At 38.5% G+C, this 22,340-nt stretch overlaps 1 protein-coding gene across 1 annotated transcript in view; it reads left to right on the top strand.

The window, feature by feature from the left end:
- NDUFS4 (NADH:ubiquinone oxidoreductase subunit S4) overlaps positions 1-22,340 on the top strand; it is a 115,955-nt gene that overhangs the window by 26,963 nt on the left and 66,652 nt on the right. The gene's annotated exons all lie outside the window — the stretch shown is intronic.

Genomic DNA, 22,340 nt, shown 5'->3' with positions numbered 1-22,340 from the left:
AGGAGCCTGGCGGGCTATAGTCTGTGGGGTCACAAAAAGTCAGGGATGACTGAGTGACTAAGCACAAAAATTTTCCATAATTTGTTGTGATCCATAAAATCGAAGGCTTTAGCATAGTCAGTGAAGCAGAAATAGATGTTTTTCTGAAATTCCCTTGCTTTCTCTATTTAAAAGATAGACTGTTATTATGAAAAGTCAGTGGAAAAGTTCATGTCTCATTTTCTTACTGATTATTATAGTTTTTTATTGAAATAAAATTGAAATCGAAATTTGAAAATACTTATTTAAAAGCCATAGACTTACGTATTTAGTTAAGTAATTTACTTAGGGAAGTCATTAAGAGTTGTAATTATTCAGGTCTAGTCAACAGTTTTACTGGATTTGGATAAATTAAAAATCTTTTTTTTTTAATTGAAGTATAATTGACTTACAATATTATATTTCAGATGTATAGCATGACACAATATTTTTATACGTTACAGAATGGTTAGTACAGTAAATCTAATTATCTATCACCATACAGAGTTATTACCGCATTACTGACTGTATTCCCTAAACTGAACCTTATGTCCCTATGACTTGTTTATTTTATAACTGATCATTTGTACCTCTTAAATCTCCCTTACCTAATTAACTCATCCTCCCTATCCTTTCCCCTTTGGAAACCACTCTTTTGTTTTCTTTGTCTATTAATCTCTTTCTGTTACGTTTGTTCATTTGTTTTGTTTTTTAGATTCTACATACAAGTAAAATCATACAGTATTTGTCTTTCTCTGCCTTAGCATCAGTTCAGTTGCTCAGTTGTGTCCGACTCGTTGTGACCCCATGAATCGCAGCATGCCAGGCCTCCCTGTCCATCACCAACTCCCGGAGTTCACTCAAACTCATTTCCATCGAGTCAGTGATGCCATCCAGCCAACTCATCTTCTGTCGTCCCCTTCTCCTCTTGCCCCCAATCCCTCCCAGCATCAGAGTCTTTTCCAGTGAGTCAGCTCTTCGCATGAGGTGGCCAAAGTACTGGAGTTTCAGCTTTAGCATCTTTCCTTCCAAAGAAATCCCAGGACTGGTCTCCTTCAGAATGGACTGGTTGGATCTCCTTGCAGTCCCAGGGACTCTCAGAAGTCTTCTCCAGCACCACAGTTCAAAAGCATCAATTCTTTGGCGCTCAGCTTTCTTCATAGTCCAACTCTCGCACGCATACATGACCACTGGAAAAACCATAGCCTTGAGTAGACGGACCTTTGTTGGCAAAGTAATGTCTCTGTTTTTCAATATTCATTTGTATTGGCACAGTGGCCAGATTTGATTCTTATTTATGGTTGAGTAATATTCCATTTACCACATCTTTTACACACACCCCACATCTTTTTTTATTCACTCATCTATGAATGGATACTTAGTTTGGTTGTATATCTCAGCTGTTGTAAATATTGCTCTGGTGAACATAGGAGTTTGTATATCCTTTTTGAATTAGTGGTTCTGTTTTCTTCAGAAAATTATCCAGAAGTGGAATTCCTGGATCATATGGTAGTTCTGTTTTTTAAATTTGTGGGGGAACCTCCATACTGTTCTCCATAGTGACTGGCAGTTTACATTCCTCCTAACAGTGCACAAGCATTCCCTTTTCTCAGCATCCTCCTGAACACTTGTTACTTGTTATCTTTTTGATAATAGCTCAGATATGCAGATGACACCACCCTTATGGCAGAAAGTGAAGAGGAACTAAAAAACATCTTGATGAAAGTGAAAGTGGAGAGTGAAAAAGTTGGCTTAAAGCTCAACATTCAGAAAACTAAGATCATGGCACCTGGTCCCATCACTTCATGGGAAATAGATGGGGAAAGAGTGGAAACAGCATCAGACTTTATTTTTCTGGGCTCCAAAATCACTACAGATGGTGATTGCAGCTATGAAATTAAAAGGCGCTTACTCCTTAGAAGGAAAGTTATGACCAACCTAGATAGCATATTCAAAAGCAGAGACATTACTTTGCCAACAAAGGTTCGTCTAGTCAAGGCTATGGTTTTTCCTGTGGTCATGTATGGATGTGAGAGTTGGACTGTGAAGAAAGCTGAGCGCCGAAGAATTGATGCTTTTGAACTGTGGTGTTGGAGAAGACTCTTGAGAGTCCCTTGGACTGCAAGGAGATCCAACCAGTCCATTCTGAAAGAGATCAGCCCTGGGATTTCTTTGGAAGGAATGATGCTAAAGCTGAAACTCCAGTACTTTGGCCACCTCATGCGAAGAATTGACTCATTGGAAAAGACTCTGATGCTGGGAGGGATTGGGGGCAAGAGGAGAAGGGGATGACAGAGGATGAGATGGCTGGATGGCATCACTGACTCGATGGACATGAGTCTGAGTGAACTCCGGGAGTTGGTGATGGACAGGGAGGCCTGGCATGCTGCGATTCATGGGGTCGCAAAGAGTCAGACACGACTGAGCAACTGATCTGGTCTGATTCTTAAATTTGTGAGGTGATTTCTCACTGTGGTTTTGATTTGCATTTCCCTGATGATTAGTGATATTGGAGCACGGTTTCCATGTGTCATTTGACCATCTGTGTATCTTTAGAAAAACGCCTATTTAGGCCGAGTCCACTTTTTAATTGGGTTGTTTGTTTGATGTTGAGTTGTGTGAGTTCTTTGTATATAGTTGGATATTAACCCCTAATCAGATATGTTGTAGCAAATATCTTCTCCCATTCAGTAGGCTGCCTCCTCAGTTTGTTGACAGTATCCTTTTCTGTGCAGAAGCTTTTTGGTTTGATTTAATTCCATTTGTTTATTTTTGCTTTTGTTTTCCTTGCCTGAGGGGAGATACCCCCCAAAATATTGCTAAGACCAGTGTTAAACAACATACTGCTTATGTTTTCTTTGAGGATTTTTATGGTGTCTGGTTTTACATTTAAGCCTTTAATTTATTTTGAGTTTATTTTTGTATATGGTGTGAGAAAGTAGTCCAGTTTGATTATTTTGCATGTGGCTGTCCAGTTTTCCCAACATCATTTATTGAAGAGGCTGTCTTTGCTCCATTGTATATTCTTGCCTCTTTTTTTGTAGAATCCAATTTAATCCTTGTGCTCAGTGATGTCTGACTCTTTGCAGCCCCATGGACTGTAGGCTGCCAGGCTCCACTTTCCATGGGATTTTCCAGGCAATACTGGAATGGTTTGCCATTTCCTACTCCAGGAGATTTTTCTAATCCATGGATCAAACCCGTGTCTACCGTGTAGGCAGGCAGATGCTTTACTAATGTGTTTCCTGGCCATAAAAATGTCAGTTTCTTTCTGGGCCCTCTATTCTGTTCCATTGATCTGTTTTTATGCCAGTACCATACTGTTTTGATTACTATAGCTCTGTAATATGGTTGGTTAAAATCTCACTTTGTTCTTCTTTTTCAAGATTGTTTTGGACTTTTGAGGTCTTTTATGTTTCCATATGAATTTTAGAATTATTTGTTGAAGTTCTGTGAAAAATGTCATTAGTATTTTGATAGAGATTGCATTGAATCTGTATTGTTTTTTAAATATCTCTTTCTGATTGCTTTTAGGGTGTAGAAACAGCAGATTACTATATATTAATTTTGTATCCTGCAATTTTATTCATTCACTATTCAGTTCAGTTCAGTCACTCAGTTGTGTCCGACTCTTTGCAACCCCATGAATCATAGCACGCCAGGCCTCCCTGTTCATCACCATCTCCCAGAGTTCACTCAAACTCACGTCCATCGAGTCGGTGAGGCCATCCAGCCGTCTCATCCTCTGTCGTCCCCTTTTCCTCCTGCCCCCCAGTCCCTCCCAGCATCAGAGTCTTATCCAGTGAGTCAACTCTTCGCATGAGGTGGCCAAAGTACTCGAGTTTCAGCTTTAGCATCATTCCTTCCAAAGAACACCCAGGGCTGATCTCCTTCAGAATGGACTGGTTGGATCTCCTTGCAGTCCATGGGACTCTCAACAGTCTTCTCCAACACCACAGTTCAAAAGCATCAATTCTTCAGTGCTCAGCTTTCTTCACAGTCCAACTTTTGCACCCATACATGACCACTGGAAAAACCATAGCCTTAACTAGACAGACCTTTGTTGGCAAAGCAATGTCTCTGCTTTTGAATATGCTATCTAGGTTGGTCATAACTTTTCTTCCATGGAGCAAGCATCTTTTAATTTCATGGCTGCGATCACCATCTGCAGTGATTTTGGAGTCCAAAAAAATAAAGTCTGACACTGTTTCCACTGTTTCCCCATCTATTTCCCATGAAGTGATGGGACCAGATGCCATGATCTTCATCTTCTGAATGTTGAGCTTTAAGCCAACTTTTTCACTGTCCTCTTTGGTATTATCTTTAGGATTGTCTATTTACAGTATCATGTCATTTTCAAAAAGTATCAGTTCTACACTTCCTTTCTGATTTGGATTCCTTTTATTCTTTTTGTTGCCCGATTGGTATAGCTAGGACTTCCAGAACTCTGTTGAATTATAGTGGCAAGAGTTGGCATCTTCTTCATGTTTCTGATTTTAGAGGAAATGCTTTCAGATTTTCACTGTTGAGTATGTTATGGGCAGAAGGTTTGTCATATATGGCTTTTATTATGTTGAGGAACGTTCCCTCTACACCAAATTTGTTGAGAATTCTTATCATAAACGGATGTTGATTTTGTCAAATGCTTTTTTCTCCAATTTTTCGTCTTCAGTTTGTTAATACGGTATATCGTGCTGATTGACTTTCAGATGCTGAACCATTCTGGCATCCCTGGGATAAGTCCCACTTGATTATGGTATATGATACGTCTAATGTATCATTGAATTCTGTCTGCTGATATTTTGCTGAGGATTTTTTTCATCTATTTTATCAACAAGTTGGGCCAGTAGTTTTCCTTTTTTGTGATGTTTCTGTTGGTTTTGATAATAGGGTGCTTTTGCTTAATGAATGAGTTTGGCTGTATTCCCTTTTCAATTTTTAAAATAGTTTGAGAAGTTCGGATATTAACTTTAAATGTCTGGTAGGATTCACTTGTGAAGCTGTCTGGTCATGCACTTTGTTGAGAATGTGTTTACTGATTCAGTTCCATTATTGTTATTTGGTTTGTCCATATTTTCTTTCTCATTCAGTCTTGGAAGACTTGTATGTTTGCAGGAATTTATTCATTTCTACCAAGTTATTCATTTTATTGGAGTGCGGTTGTTTGTAGTAGTCTTTTATGATCTTTTTTTAATTTTTGTGTCAGTTGTAGCTTCTCTTTCATTTGATTTTTTTTATTTGTGCCTAGTCTTTTTTTTTTTTTTTTGATGAGTCTAGCTATCAGTTCAATTCAGTCGCTCAGTCGTGTCCGATGCTTTATTACCCCATGAATCGCAGCATGTCTGGCTTCCCTGTCCATCACCAACTCCCGGAGTTATCGGTTTATCAAATTTACTTACTTTTCAAAGAAGCAGATCTTAGTTTCAGTGATCTTTTCTATTTGTTTTTTTAAAGTCTTTATTTCCTTTATTCCTGCCCTGATTTTTATTGTTTCTTTCCTTCTACTAACTTTGGATTTTGTTTGGTTTGTTTTTTCTAGTTCATTTATGTATAAAGTTGGATTGTTTATTTGAAGTTTTTTTTTCTTGTGATAGGTTTGTGTTGCTGTAAATTTCTCTCTTAGTATTGCTTTTGCTGCCATTCCATAGACTTTGGATCATTGTGTTTCATTTTTCATATCTTTCTTGATTTCCTCTTTGATTCTTTCATGAGCCTTTTGTTTAATGAATGATTATTTGTCATCCGTGTATTTCTATGTTTTTGCAGGGGTTTTTTGCTGTAATTGATTTCTAATCTCATAGCATTGTGGTCAGAAATGATGCTTAATATGATTTATGTCTTCTTAAATTTATTGAGGTGGCAAGAATACAAAGGTCCAACAAAGGTCCGTCTAGTCAAATACAGATGTGAGAGTTGGACTATAAAGAAAGTTGAGCACCAAAGAATTGATGCTTTTGAACTGTGGTGTTAGAGAAGACTCTTGAGAGTCCTATGGACTGCAAGGAGAACCAACCGGTCAGTCCTAAAGGAAATCAGTCCCAAATAGTCATTGGAAGGACTGATGCTGAAGCTGAAACTCCAATATGTTGGCTATCTGATGCAAAGAACTGACTCATTGGAAAAGACCCTGACGCTGGGAATGATTAAAGTCAGGAGGAGAGGGGAACGACAGATGAGATGGTTGGATGGCATCACCAACTCAATGGACATGAGTTTGAGCAAGCTTTGTGAGTTGGTGATGGACAGGGAAGCCTGGTGTGCTCCAGTCCATGGGGTCCCAAAGAGTTGGACATGACTGAACGCCTGAATAGAACTGAACTGAAATTTATTGAGACTTGTTTTGCGGCCTAGTATGTGAAAATTCCATGTGTACTTGAAAAGAAATGTGTATAAGACCAGTGTTTCTTTATTGATTTTTCTGTCTGGATTTTCTCTCCACTGATGTAAGTGAGATGTTAAAGTCACCTACTACTATTGCATTACTGTCAGTTTCTTTATGTTTGTTAACATTTTCTTTATATATTTGTGTGTACCCGTCTTAGATGTATATATCTATTTACAATTGTTTTATCTTCTTGCTGCATTGATTCCTTGATCATTATACACAAATGTCCTTTTTTGTCTCTTGTAGTGGTTTTTCTTTTAAAGTCTGTTTTGTCTGATGCAAGTATTGCTACCCTAGCTTTCTTTTCATTTTTGTTCACATGGAATGCTTTCCATCCACCTTTCCATCCTTTAACACTTATTATGAATTGGTTTGTTGGTGCTGAAACCTTTAGCTTTTCTTCATCTGTAAAACTCTGTGTCTCTTTCATAACAGAATGATAGCCTTGCCGTGAAGAGTATTCTTGGTTGTAGATTTTTTTTCTTTCATCAGTTTGAACGTATCATGCTGTTCTTTCTAGCCTATAAAGTTTCTGCTGAAAAGTTAGCTCATAGTCTTATGGGAATTCTATTGTACCAACCTACTTTTCTCTTGCTGCTTTTAAGATTCCTTACTTTTAGTTTTTGCTATTCAATTATAAGGTGTTTTGGTGTGCATTTTGGGGGGTTTATCTTGTTTGGGACTTTTTGTGCTTCCTGGACCTGCACGTCTGTTTCCTTTTCCAGCTTAGGGAATGTTTCTTTTATTTCTTCAAATAAATTCTCAGCCTATTACTCTCTCTTCTTGCTCTGGGACCCCTAAAATGTGAAGATGCTTGATACTGTCCCTGAGGTCTCAAACTATCTCTTTTTTTAAATTCTTTTTTCCTTGTCAGCCTGGGTTAATTTTAATTCTCTTTCAGTTCCATGCTATGTTCTTCTGTATCATCTGTTGATTCCTTCTAGTGGCTTTTAATTTCAGGTACTGTATTTTTCAGCTCTGTTTGGTTGTTCTTTATATTATCTCTTTATTAAGCTTCTCACTATTTTCTTTCATTCTTTTCATACATTTGTTGAACAGCTTTATGATCAATATCTTGAACTTGAGGTAGATTGCTGATCTCTACTTCATTTAGTTCTTCTGGGGTTTTGTTGTTTTGTTGTTTGAAATGCATTCATCTTCCTCCTCATTTTGTCTAAAAATTTCTGTGTTTATTTCTATGTGATAGATAGGTTGAGTACATTTCCTGAGCTTTGAGAACTAAGACTATAGGACACATCCGATGGGGCCCAGCAGCACACCCTGCTCTGGTCATGAGACATGAACTCTAGGGCTGCCTTCGGTGTGGGTGGCGTGGGCCCTTCTGTTATGGTAGGACCAACTGCTATGCATGCACTGGTAGGTGGGGTTTGCCTCCAGCCTATTTGGCTGCCAGGTCCTGGCTTTTGTGGTGGCTATTGGCCTGCTGATGGGCTGGGCTGGGCTGTGCTGGATTCCAGTATAGTTGGCTGTATGACTGACTGGGGGCTTCCAGAGCTGATGCTAGCAGCTCCCAGGACTAAATGGCTAGAGGGACGACTCCAAAATTTTACCTGAAGACATCAGTGTCCTCATGGTAGAATGAGCTTCTCAAAATGACTGCTGCCAGCCTCTCTATTCTCCAGGGGGCAAATCTCAGTTGCTTCCTGCCTCTCTAGAAGGATCTCCAAAATTAGTAAACATGTCTGACCCACGCTTCTTTCAAATTATTGCCTCTATGCTTGGATTTGAAGTGTGTGGGATTTTCTTTATGCCACTTAAAAAAAAATGGAATCTGTTTCCTAGAGCCCTCTGTCTCTCCTTTATGGAAGCCCTTGTGGCCTTCACAGCCTGCTGTTCTGGGAGCTCCAATTCCTGGTATAAAACCTCTGGGCTGGGGAGCACCACATGAGACTTCGGCCCCTTGCTCCTTGGGGGAACCTCTGCAGTTGTGATTGTCCTCCGATTTGTAGGTTGCCTATCTGTGAGTGTAGGTCTTGACTATTCAGCATCTCTACCCTTCTTACCCATCTCATTGTGTTTTTAGCTGCGGAAAATCTTTTCCGCTAGTCTTCAGCCATCAATAGATGGTTGCTGTGACCATGGGAGGAAGTGGTTCAACATCATCCTACTTTGCCATCTTGACCACACCAAAATTTATACTAGGTCTCTTGCATAAATATTTTAGTGAATGCTGAATTTTTCTTAAATGGTATGGAGACCTGTAAAACTATTAATTGAGTACTAAACAAAGCTTTTGACTGTGTGGATCACAATAAACTGTGGAAAATCCTGAAAGAGATGGGAATACCAGACCACCTGACCTGCCTCTTGAGAAACCTATATGCAGGCCAGGAAGCAACAGTTAGAACTGGACATGGACAACAGACTGGTTCCAAATAGGAAAAGGAGTATGTCAAGGCTGTATATTGTCACCCTGCTTATTTAACTTCTATGCAGAGTACATCATGAAGAATGCTGGGCTGGAAGAAGCACAAGCTGGAATCAAGATTGCCAGGAGAAATATCAATAAACTCAGATATGCAGATGACACCACCCTTATGGCAGAAAGTGAAGAGGAACTAAAAAGCCTGTTGATGAAAGTGAAAGAAGAGAGTGAAAAAGTTGGCTTAAAGCTCAACATTCAGAAAACTAAGATCATGGCATCTGGTCCCATCACTTCATGGGAAATAGATGGGGAAACAGTGGAAACAGTGTCAGACTTTATTTTTTTGAGCTCCAAAATCACTACAGATGGTGACTGCAGCCATGAAATTAAAAGACGCTTACTCCTTAGAAGGAAAGTTATGACCAACCTAGATAGCATATTCAAAAGCAGAGACATTACTTTGCCAGCAAAGGTCCGTCTAGTCAAGGCTATGGTTTTTCCAGTGATTATGTATCAATGTGAGAGTTGGACTGTGAAGAAAGCTGAGCGCCGAAGAATTGGTGCTTTTGTACTGTGGTGTTGAAGGAGACTCTTGAGAGTCCCTTGGACTGCAAGGAGATCCAACCAGTCCATTCGGAAAGAGATCAGCCCTTGGTGTTCATTGGAAGGACTGATGCTGAAGCTGAAACTCCAATACTTTGGCCACCTCATGCAAAGAGTTGACTCATTGGAAAAGACCCTGATGCTGGGAGGGATTGGGGGCAGGAGGAGAAGGGGATGACAGAGGATGAGATGGCTGGATGGCATCACCGACTTGATGGATGTGAGTTTGGGTGAACTCCGGGAGTTGGTGATAGACAGGGAGGCCTGGCATGCTGCAATTCATGGGGTTGCAAAGAGTCAGACACGACTGAGTGACTGCACTGAACTGAAACCGGCTATTTATTTTCATTAAGCTAACCACTATGAAGTTTAGTGTCTCTTTGTGTGTGTATCTTTTATGTGACCTTTTGTATTCTTGTGCATATATATTCTGTTGTGTTATGTTTATGAAGTGTTAAAGTATAGATTATATAATATTTTTAAAAATTCTATTTGAATTTTTTAAACAAGTTAGGTCGATTAAAATTACAAACATGCATTATTTTAAAAATGTATGTGTGTTTCAAACTATTATGACTTTGTAAAAAGATATTTTTAGGTTTTCTTTTATTAACAACTCACCTTTTGTTATTAATACAATATTTTATTACTAAATTTTTCCTTGGTTTGTGCCTGATGTAAAAAAATGATTGCTCTGAAACAGGTCATGGGAAGCATGTAGCAGTTTAGGGCAATGTTCTGTTGTTAATTGTAAATCTGAACTTTTTCAGTAGTTGAGTCTATATCTTAGAATTAGCCTGGATTTCAGGGTTGAGCTAATAAAAGCTTAAAACTTCTAACAGGAATTTAATTTCTATTTTAAAAACTTTAGTTCAAAATCAATAGTATTGATTGTGAATAGTTTTTCTTGGAATATATCAGTAACTGCTGTGTTTATATCATTTATATCTTATTAAATCTTTTTAGTATCTCTGTGAGGTTATACCTTGGTTGACTTAAGGTAGATGATAACAAAGTATTATAATAGGAATGGTCTGCAGTCCAGTCAGGTTAGGTAGTAGGATCATCCATCAAGAGGTAATCCACAGGCCTTATGATGAGAATCTTGGTTACTAAAGATAAGCAATAGCAAAAGTCTGATGGCAAGACTGGTTAGGGGTAGTAGTGGGGGATCCTAAACCCAGATGGAGCTCTAGACCTTGAGTGGTATTCTAAAATTCTAGACTACCAAGCTTGCTAAATTGCTATTCTTACTCAGTGGTATACATGCAATTTTTCTAGAGAGTCTATATTTCAAGTACCACTCATTTCATCAAGGAAAAATAAATTCAGTCTTGATTTATGCCCACCAAAAATTCCTGTTATGAATTTTGATAATCATTTTTGAAATTCATGTCTATAAGAAGATACTTATGGAGAGTGTAACTAACCAAGCTTAGGGTGTAGATTATGAGCAAAATGCACACACACATATATTTTTATTACCTAAGCTGTTTGAAAGTAAATTATAAATATCATGGTACTCCATCTCTAAATACATCCATTTTTAAAAGTAAACTCTTACCAGTGGTAAACTGGTAATAGTAAACTACGAGTGAATGACAGATTTTAAGTAAAGGACTGAAATGATAGGATGTAATTGGCTGATGGGGAGATGCATTTAAGGAAGAAAAGACTAGTTATTTAAAATGTTACTTAATTCTGACGGTCATCCTGTGAGGTATTATTATCCTTATTTTTGCAGATGAGAAAATTGAAGTGCAGAGTTGTGAAGTAATTTGTTCAAGATTGTATTGCTCTTAAGTGGCTGAAGTCACTACATGACCATTTTCCAAATTGTTTCATGAAGTTAAAAAATTGAAGCAAATGTGAATGTTAGTGAGTCTTTCCTTCTCATTGTATCGGTAATTATTCTTAATCATGTAATCATCAACCTTTAAGAAATAGTATTTCCAAGAATGCCAGATTTCCTGATGGACATATGCTTCATCTTTGAAAAATCAAAGAGTAAGCAATACCTACGAACTAGCTTTCTCTCTCTCTTTTTTTTTTTTTTTTAAATTTATTTATTTGGCTGTGCCAGGTTAGTTGCAGCATGCCAGATCTTTACTTGGGGCATGTGGGATCTAGTTTCTTGACCAGAGAGTGAACGTGGGCCCCCTGCATTGGAAGCATGAAGTCAGCCACTGGACTACCAGGGAAGTCCCCCAACTAGCTTTTTTTGTTGTCAGATTACTAGATAATGAATGCTGTGTTGTTTAGCTGTTATATCTTATAATTTCAGCATATTTTCTCTGATCGGATTTATTTTATTTTAAATATGTTCTCTGTCAAATATAGTCCTGATGGTTTTATGGCAGTTAAAAGTTTTAAAGTAAACGATGCTTAAATTGAAGCAAATAAGCAACAGGCTGCAGTAGTTAAAAGTGAAGATGAATGAAGATTAAATACATTGTTCTTCAGTTGCTCAGTTGTGTCCAGCTCTTTGCGACCCCATGGACTGCAGCACCCCAGGCTTCCCTGTCCTTCACCATCTCCCAAAGTTTGCTTAAACTCATATCCATTGAGTCGATGATGCCATCCAACCATCTCATCCTCTGTCATCCCCTTTTTCTCCTGCCTTCAATCTTTCCCAGCATCAGGGTCTTTTCTAATGAGTTAGTTCTTCACATCAGGTGGCCAAAGTGTTGGAGCTTCAGCATCAGTCCTTCCAATGAGTATTCAGGGTTTATTTCCCTTAGGATTGACTGGTTGGATCCCCTTGCAGTCCAAGGGACTCTCAAGAGTCTTGTCCAACACCACAGTTCAGAACCACCACTACTTCGGTGCTCAGCATTCTTTATGGTCCAACTCTCACATCCCTACATGATTACTGGGAAAATTGTAGCCTTGACTAGACGGACCTTTGTCCGCAAAGTAATGTCTCTGCTTTTTAATACGTGGTCTAGGTTTGTCATAGTTTTTCTTCCAAGGAAGCAAGCATCTTTAAATTTCATGGCTGCAGTCACCATCTGCAGTGATTTTGGAGCCCAAGAAAATAGTCTGTCAGTTCCCATTTTTTCCCCATCTATTTGTCATGAAGTGATGGAACCGGATGCCATGATCTTTGTTTTTTGCATGTTGAGCTTTAAGCCATCTTTTTCACTCTCTTCTTTCACCCTCATCAAGAGGCTTTTTAGTTTCCTCTTCACTTTCTGCCATAAGGGTTGTATTATCTGCATATCTGAGGTTATTGATATATCTCCCAGCAATCTTGATTCCAGCTAGAGCTTTATCCAGCCTGGCATTTCTCATGATGTACTCTGCTATAAGTTAAATAAGTAGGGTGACAGTATACAGCCTTGACTCACTCCTTTTCCAATTTTGAATCAGTCTGTTTTTCCATGTCTGGTTCGAACTGTTGCTTCTTGACCTGCATTCAGGTTTCTCAGGAGGCAGGTAAGGTGGTCTGGTATTCCTATCTCTAAGACTTTTTGATAATTTCTTGTGATCCACACAATTAAGGACTGGATGCCATGATCTTTGTTTTTTAAATGTTGAGTTTTAAGTCAGCTTTTTAATTCTCCTCTTTAACCTTCATCAAGAGACTCTTTAGTTCCTCTTCGCTTTCTGCCATTAGGGTGGTGTCATCTGCATACCTGAGGTTATTGATAAAATACATAGCCTTTTTTAAAATAAGGTGAACTGTTCATGATTAAACAGGATTAAAGCTGGTGTGAAGCAAATCATATAATGATTTTTTTTTAACCCCTTCTGAGCTTTGGAGGCACAAGAAGATAAATCATGCTTCCCTGAAAGACCAAAAATGTAGTTTTTAAAGTGACATTTTGATTCAGTTGAACATAGTAAACTCTCCTTCTATAACACTTCTAACCTCAAACAGGCAATGTAAAAAGATACCCTATAACTTAAGTTCTCATATGGCATTCCTTAGGAAATTCCTTGACTAGAGAATTTCTTATCAAGCTGTCAGTATCCTAAACCCCAACATTTCTGTGGCTGATAATGATAAAGATTGGTTTCTTATTCATGGTGCATGTCCCTAGTGGGACAGCTGGGAATTCTATTCCTCCATTTGTCCTCATTTGGAGGCCCAGACTCACCATCATTCTGACAGAAAAGAGATAGGTAATAACACACCAATTTTTAAAGCTTCTGCTGGATACTGTCCCTTTCAGTCTGATGGCTAAAGTAAGTCACATGCCCACACCAAGTTCAGAGACGGCTGTGACGTGTACTCTCACCATGTGTTTGGATGGAGGACTGGAATATTGGTGCGCTGCCGTGATAGCTAACACAGTCTTTAGAGGAACATAGAGAATTATGCATGGTTGATTCTTAGAATCCATTTTTTTCCCCCCTCAAAGGATACTAAGTACCTTTGAAGTAATATTACTGTGATTAAGGATCTCGATTCTAAAAGATGAGCTAGGTAAATAACTGAAAATGTTCAGTAGTTTACTTACTTTGGTGGAGGAGTCAGGGAGTTCATCTGGGCTTGCTTTTCCTTGTATTTTGTCCATTAAATTTTCATAAATATATTTTAAAACATTTGCTATTATTTGCTTATTTGTAACATAAATCTATTAATGAAATAATTCTAAACTACCAACTATTTTAATGGAAAACATGTTGAATAGTGGTGCCAGTGCAATGGTCTGAAAAATCACAAAGATAGTTATTGTAATTAAGTATGGCACCAGAATATTACATAATTTGTATTCTATAGACACAAGCTAGAAGTTTTTAAAAACTTTAATTTTGGAAAATACATTATGTGAGGCAGTATCAATATTGACACTGAAGTTCAGCAGCTTCAATTTGGTCTTCTAAGCATTTGTGAAGACGTGAGTAATTGTTATATACAGAGTACTTTGGCATACATACACGGAGAGGCTTTCTTTCTCTGCTGCTGCTAAGTCGCTTCAGTCATGTCCAACTGTGCGACCCCATAGACAGGCTCCCCGTCCCTGGGATTCTCCAGGCAAGAACACGAGTGGGTTGCCATTTCCTTCTCCAATGCATGAAAGTGAAAAATGAAAGTGAAGTCGCTTAGTTGTGTCCAACTCTTAGCGACCCCATGGACTGCAGCCCACCAGGCTCCTCTGTCCATGGGATTTCCAGGCAAGAGTACTAGAGTGGGGTGCCATTGCCTTCTTTCTCTAGGCAAAGTTATAAATCTTTGGTGTTGACACACTTTTTGTGTTTCTCTTTATTGGTAGCATAAACCAGGGTTCAGCAATTTCTTCACAAGGCGTATATAGTTTTTTAATTATTAAAATACACAAAATTTACCATTTGAACCATTTTACAGTGTAGTTTGGTGGCATTACCTGGAGGAGGGCATTACCAATACTGGAACCCATTCCAGTATTCTCATCTGGAAAATGCCTTGGACAGAGGAGCCTGGAGGGCTACAGTCCATGGGGTCACAAAGTCAGACATGACTGAAGCACCTTAGCAGCAGCAGTGACATTAAGTGCATTTATATTGTTGTGAAACCATCACCATCATAAAGTTCTAGAACTTTTTTTCATCTTACAAAACTGAAACTTTGTACCCATTGAATAATAACTCTCCATTATTCCTCCCACTAGGCCCTGGCACTCACCATTCTATTTTCTGTCTGTGCATTTGACTACTCGGATAATTTGTATCAATGGAACCATGCACCATTTGTCCTTCTCTGACTTATTTCACTTAGCATTTCTTCAGGTTTCATAATCCTGTTGTAGCATATATCAGAATTTTCTTGCTTTTCAAGGCTGAATAAAAATTTTTTGTACATACATACCACATTACTTTTAATCCACCTATCCACCAGTGGACAGCTGATTTTTTTTTCCCCTTGTTGGCTACTGTCCGTAATGCTTCTATTAACATTTGGTGAACAAATACCAAGTTGTGTACCTGCTTTCAGTTATTTTGGATAAATATCCAAAGTAGAATTGTTGGATGATCTGGGAATTCTGTTTTGAATTTATTGAGGAATTGTCATACTGTTTTCCATAACACCTGCACCATTTTACATTCTAACCGGTGGTTCCAGTTTTTCTGTATCCTTGCATACCCTTGCTCCTTCCCTTCCTCTGCTTTGTCATCCTAATGAGTATGATGTAGTATCTTTTGGTTTTAATTTGCATTTCCCTAATAATTAGTGATGTTGAAGATCTTTTCATGTGCTTATTGGCCATTTGTATACCTCCTTTGGAGAAATGTCTATTTAAATCTTCTCTTCATTTTTGGATTGAGTTGGTAGTTGTTTTGTTGAGTTTAAGTAGTTTTCTTTATGTTCTGCATAAAGGTTGTCATATAAGTGATTTGTAAATGTTTTCTCCAGCCCAGTTCCTTTTTTTTTCCCCCACTAAATTACATTCCATTGTGTGGCTCCATCACAGTTTACCAATTTACCTATTTAAGGACATTTGGACATTTCCAATTTTTGGCAATTATGAATAAAGCCGTGATAAACATTATTGTGCAGATTTTGTGTGGACACGTAATTTCAGTTCATTTAGGTAAACCCTAGTAGCACAGTTGCTGACTGTATGTTGAGACTTTGTTTAGCTTTGTACAGATCTGCCAAACTATCTTCTAAAGTGATTATACCATTTTGCATTTCTACCACTGTGAATGAGACTTCTTGCTCCACATGCTCATGGACTGTAACCCACCAGGCTCCTCTGTCCATGGAATTCTGTAAGCAATAATACAGGAATGGGTAGCCATTCCCTTCTTCCCAACCCAGAAATTGAACCTGGGTCTCCTGCCTTGCAGGCAGATTCTTTACCATTTGAGCCCACCAGGGAAGCCCATTCTAATTCATGTGTGTAGTAGCATCTCATTGTTACCTTAATTTTCAATTCCCAAATGACATATGATGTTGAAGCACCCACCTTTCATATATCTTCTTTGGTGAGGTGTCTGTTCAGATCTTTTGTACACTTTAAAAAAAATTATTTTTTTGGCTGCACTAGGTCTTCGTTTCTGCAGGAACTCTCTTGTTGCCGCAAACGGGCTACTGCCTAGTTGTGGTGTGGGGCTTTCTCACGGTGGTGGCTGCTCTCGTTGTGGAGCATGGGTTCTCGGGCACCAGCCCAAAGTCACCTAGACTTCTGTTACGTTCTAGAAGTTTGATAGTTTTGTTTCTTACATTCAGAGCTATGATCTGTTTTTGAATTAATTTTTGTAAAAGGTGTAAGGTTAGTATGTAGATTCATTCTTTTGCAGGAGCTGTGTTCTAGTTCCTCATGTTAAATAGATTATCTTTTTTCCCTTGGATTGCCTTTGCTTCTTTCCCAAAGACCAGTTGACTCTATTTGAGTAGTATATTTCTTGGCTATCAATTGTGTGTCACTGATCTATTTGTCTGTTCTTTTGGCAGTGCTACATTGTCTTAATTACTGATGTGTACCCCCACTGTTCTTGCCTGGAGAATCCCAGGGATGGGGGAGCCTGGTGGGCTGCCGTCTATGGGGTCGCACAGAGTCAGACACGACTGAAGTGACTTAGCAGCAGCAGCAGTGAGTCTGAAGTCAGTGTTAGTCCTCTGATTTTGTTATTCTTTCATCAGATCAGTCGCTCAGTTGTGTCCGACTCTTTGCCACCCCATGAATCGCAGCACGCCAGGCCTCCCTGTCCATCACCAATTCCCAGAGTTCACTGAGACTCACGTCCATTGAATCAGTGATGCCATCCAGCCATCTCATCCTCTGTCATCCCCTTCTCCTCCTGCCCCCAATCCCTCCCACCATTAGGGTCTTTTCCAATAAATCAACTCTTCGCATGAGGTAGCCAAACTACTGGAGCTTCAGCTTTAAAAGCTGAACCATCATTCCTTCCAAAGAAATCCCAGGGCTGATCTCCTTCAGAATGGACTGGTTGGATCTCCTTGCAGTCCAAGGGACTCTCAGGAGTCTTCTCCAACACCACAGTTCAAAAGCATCAATTCTTCGGCACTGAGCTTTCTTCACAGTCCAACTCTCACATCCATACATGACCACAGAAAAAACCATAGCCTTGACTAGACAGATCTTTGTTGGCAAAGTAATGTCTCTGCTTTTGAATATGCTATCTAGGTTGGTCATAACTTTCCTTCCAAGGAGTAAGCGTCTTTTAATTTCATGGCTGCAATCACCATCTGCAGTGATTTTGGAGCCCAGAAAAATAAAGTCTGACACTGTTTCCACTGTTTCCCCATCTATTTCCCATGAAGTGGTGGGCCCAGATGCCATGATCTTTGTTTTCTGAATGTTGAGCTTTAAGCCAACTTTTTCACTCTCCACTTTCACTTTCATCAAGAGGCTTTTTAGTTCCTCTTCACTTTCTGCCATAAGGGTGGTGTCATCTGCATATCTGAGTTTATTGATATTTCTCCTGGCAATCTTGATTCCAGCTTGTGTTTCTTCCAGTCCAGCGTTTCTCATGATGTACTCTGCATAGAAGTTAAATAAACAGGGTGACAATATACAGCCTTGACGAACTCCTTTTCCTATTTGGAACCAGTCTGTTGTTCCATGTCCAGTTCTAACTGTTGCTTCCTGACCTGCATACAAATTTCTCAAGAGGCAGATCAGGTGGTCTGGTATTCCCATCTCTTTCAGGATTTTCCACAGTTTATTGTGATCCACACAGTCAAAGGCTTTGGCATAGTCAATAAAGCAGAAATAGATGTTTTTCTGGAACTCTCTTGCTTTTTCTATTATCCAGCGGATGTTGGCAATTTGATCTCTGGTTCCTCTGCCTTTTCTAAAACCAGCTTGAACATCAGGAAGTTCACGGTTCACATATTGCTGAAGCCCGGCTTGGAGAATTTTAAGCATTACTTTACTAGCGTGTGAGATGAGTGCAATTGTGCGGTAGTTTGAGCATTCTTTGGCATTGCCTTTCTTTGGGATTGGAATGAAAACTGACCTTTTCCAGTCCTGCGGCCACTGCTGAGTTTTCCAAATTTGCTGGCATATTGAGTACAGCACTTTCACAGCATCATCTTTCAGGATTTAGAATAGCTCAACTGGAATTCCATCACCTCCACTAGCTTTGTTCGTAGTGATGCTTTCTAAGACCCACATGACTTCACATTCCAGGATGTCTGGCTCTAGGTCAGTGGTCACACCATCGTGATTATCTGGGTCATGAAGATCTTTTTTGTACAGTTCTTCTGTGTATTCTTGCCATCTCTTCTTAATATCTTCTGCTTCTGTTAGGTCCATACCATTTCTGTCCTTTATCGAGCTCATCTTGGCATGAAATGTTCATTTGGTATCTCTGATTTTCTTGAAGAGATCTCTAGTCTTTCCCATTCTGTTGTTTTCCTCTATTTCTTTGCATTGATCGCTGAAGAAGGCTTTCTTATCTCTTCTTGCTATTCTTTGAAACTCTGCATTCAGATGTTTATATCTTTCCTTTTCTCCTTTGCTTTTCGCTTCTCTTCTTTTCACAGCTATTTGTAAGGCCTCCCCAGACAGCCATTTTGCTTTTTTGCATTTCTTTTCTATGGGAATGGTCTTGATCCCTGTCTCCTGTACAATGTCACGAACCGCATTCCATAGTTTATCAGGCACTCTATCTAGGCCCTTAAATCTATTTCTCACTTCCACTGTATAATTATAAGGGATTTGATTTAGGTCATACCTGAATGGTCTAGTGGTTTTCCCTACTTTCTTCAATTTAAGTCTGAATTGGCAATTTTGGATCTTTTGTCCTTCTATTTGAATTTGGAATCAGTTTGCTGATATCCACAAAATAACTTTTTGGAATCTTGATTTGGATGTGACGGTCTATAGAGTAACTTGGGGAGGGCTGGCACCTTAACAATATTAAGTCAGGACGAGCATGGGTGAACATGGAATAGCCCCTTCATTTTATTAGATGTTTGTGATTTCCTTCATCAGAGGTTTCTAGTATTCTTCATATAGATGCTTTCTTAGACTTACTCCTAAATATTATTTATTTTTTGGTGATAATGTAAATGATACTGTATGTTTTGCTGGTTATATGGTGGGTGTATCAGTTTACATTCCCACCAACAGTGTTCCCTTTTCTCCACACCCTCTCCAGAACTCATTGCTTGTAGATTTTTTTGATGATGGTCGTTCTTATTGGTGTAAGTTATTTCTCTAATAATTACTGATGTTGAGCATCTTTTCATGTGTTTGTTGTCCATATTCATGTATTCTTTAGAGAAATGTCTATTTAGGGCTTCTGCCTATTTAGGTCTTGTGCCATTTGTTGATTGGATTGTTTTTTTGATATTGAGGTACATGAGCTTTTGTATATTTTGGAGATTAATCCTTATGCTAGTTGCTTCATTTGCAAATACTTTTCTTTCACACTCTCAGGGTTGTCTTTTCACCTGGTTTATGGTTTCCTTTAGTGTTCAAGAGCTTTTGAGTGTAAATAGGTTTCATTGGTTTAATTTTGGTTTTATTTTCATTACTCTAGGAGGTGAGATTTATGTCAAAGAGTGTTCTGCCTGTTTTCATCTGAGAGTTTTATAATGTCTAGCCTTACATTTAGGTCTTTAATGCATTTTGAGGTTTTGGGGGTTTTTTTGTATGTGGCATTAGGGGGTGTTGTAGTTTCATCCTTAAAGAGATTTTCTAGCACCACATATTGGAAAAAAATGTCTGTACTCTATATTCTTGCCTCCTTTGTCATATTAGTTCATAGGTGCATGGGTGTATCACTGGGCTTTCTATTCTGCTTCATTGATATATATTTCCTTTTTTGTTCCAGTACCGTAGTGCTTTGATGATTGTAGGTTTTTAGTATAGTCTGAAGTCAGGGAGCCTGATTCTTCCAGCTCCGTTTTTCTTTTTTAAGATTGCTTTGGCTGTTTGAGCCACCAAGGAATCCCCTTTTAACGTATTGTTGGATTCAGTTTGCTGGTATTTTGTTGATGACTTTCTGCATCTAGGTTCATTGGTGATACTGTCCTGTAATTTTCTTTTTTGTGTGATACTTTGGTTTGGTTTTGGTATCAGAGTAATGGTGGCTTCATAGAATAAGCTTAGGAGTATTCCTCCCTCTAATTTTTGGGATGAGTTTGAAAAGTTTAGCTCTTACTTAAATGTTGGATAGAATTCACCTGTGAAGCCATCTGGTCTTGGACTTTTGTTTTTTGGAAGACTTACTAAAACCAGAGTTTCAGTTTCATTACTGGTCATTGCTCTGTTCATATTTTGTATTTCTCCATGGTTCAGTCTTAGAAGGTTATACTTTTTAAAGAATTTGTCTATTTTTGCCAGATTGTCCATTTCATTGCATATAGTTGTTTGTGATAGTCTGTTATGATCCTTTGTATTTCTGCATTGTCCATCGTAACTTCTCCTTTTCCATTTCTAATTTTATTGGTTTGAATCCTCTACCTTTTTTCCTTGATGGAAGCTAAACGTTCATCTGGTGGCTCAGATGGTAAAGAATCCTCCTGAAATGTATGAGACCTGGGTTCGATCCCTGGGTTCCAAATATTCCCCTGAAGATGGGAGCAGCTACCCATTCCAGTATTCTGGACTGGAGAATTCCATGGACAGAGAAACCCGGTGTGCTTCAGTCCATGGGTCACAGAGTTGGACGTGACTGAGCAACTTTCATTTCACTTTGTTTATCTGGTTTATCTTCTCAAACAACCTGTTTTTCGTTTCACTGATTTTTGCTATTGTTTTCTTCATTTCTATTTCATATATTTCTCCTCTAATCTATATGATTTCTTTTCCTTTAACTAACTTTGGTTTTATTTGTTCTTCTTTCTCTAGTTGCTTTAGGTGAAAAGTTAGGTTGTTTATTTGAGATTTTTCTTGTTTCTCGAGGAGGAATTGTATTGCTATAAATTTCCCTCTGAGATTTGCTTTTGCTGTGTCTCATAGGTTTTGGGTTGTTGTGTTTTCATTGTCATTTGTTTCTAAGTATTTTTAAAATTTCTTCTTTGATTTCTTAACTGTGATGTCTTTGTTATGTAGTAACGTATTGTTTAGCCTCCATGTTTGTGTTTTTTACAGTTTTTTTTTTTTTCCCCTGTAATTGATTTCTAATGCATTATGATTTCATAGCATTGTGGTCGCAAAAGATGCTTGATGAGATTTCAGTTTTCTTTGTGATCTATCATGTGATAGATCTAAAATGTGATCTATCATAGAGAATGTTCCATGTGCACTTGAGAAAAAGTGTATTTTGCTTTTCTTGGATGGAATGTCCTATAAATGTTAAGTCTGTTTAGTTTAATGTGTCGTTTAAGGGCTGTGTTTCCTTATCAATTTTCTGTCTGGATAATCTGTCTATTGGTACAAGTACAAGAGTAGTGTTAGAGTACCCTACTATTATTGTGTTATTGCTGACTCGCCCTTTCATGGCTGTTAGCATTTGCCTTATACACTGAAGTGCTGTGTTGGGCACATAAATATTTACGATTAATATCTTCTTGAAATGATCCTTAGATCATTATGTAGTGTCTTTCATTGTCTCTTGAAATAGTCTTTATTTTAAAGTCTATTTTATCTGATAAGAGTATTTCTCCTCCAGCTTTCTTTTGATTTCTGTTTGCATAGAACATGTTTGTCATCCCCTCGCTTTCAGTATGTATGTCTTCTTAGATCTGAAGTGGGTCTCCTGTAGAAAGCCACTACACAAGCCTTAGTTTTGTGTCCATTCAGCCAGGCAGTGTCGCTTGGTTGGATCACTTAATGCATTTCCATCTAAGGTAATTATGGATAATGTGTGGTACCATTACCATTTTCTTAATTTTGTTTTGAGTTTCTTTTTGTATGTTTTTTTCTTTTGTATGTCCTTCTTCTCGTGTTTCTCACCTTGAGAAGTTCTTGTAGCGTTTGTTGTAAAGCTGGTTTGGTAGTGCTGAATTCTCTTAGCTTTTGCTTGTCTGTAAAACTTTTGATTTCTCAGTTGAATTTGATTGAGATCCTTGCTGGGTAGAGTTATCTTGGTTGTTGGTTT

Source organism: Bubalus bubalis, chromosome 19 (genome assembly GCF_019923935.1).
Source record: "Bubalus bubalis isolate 160015118507 breed Murrah chromosome 19, NDDB_SH_1, whole genome shotgun sequence".
Lineage (NCBI taxonomy): Eukaryota > Metazoa > Chordata > Mammalia > Artiodactyla > Bovidae > Bubalus > Bubalus bubalis.
Note: the sequence above shows the minus strand (reverse complement) of the source record. Positions and strands in the feature narration are given on the sequence as shown.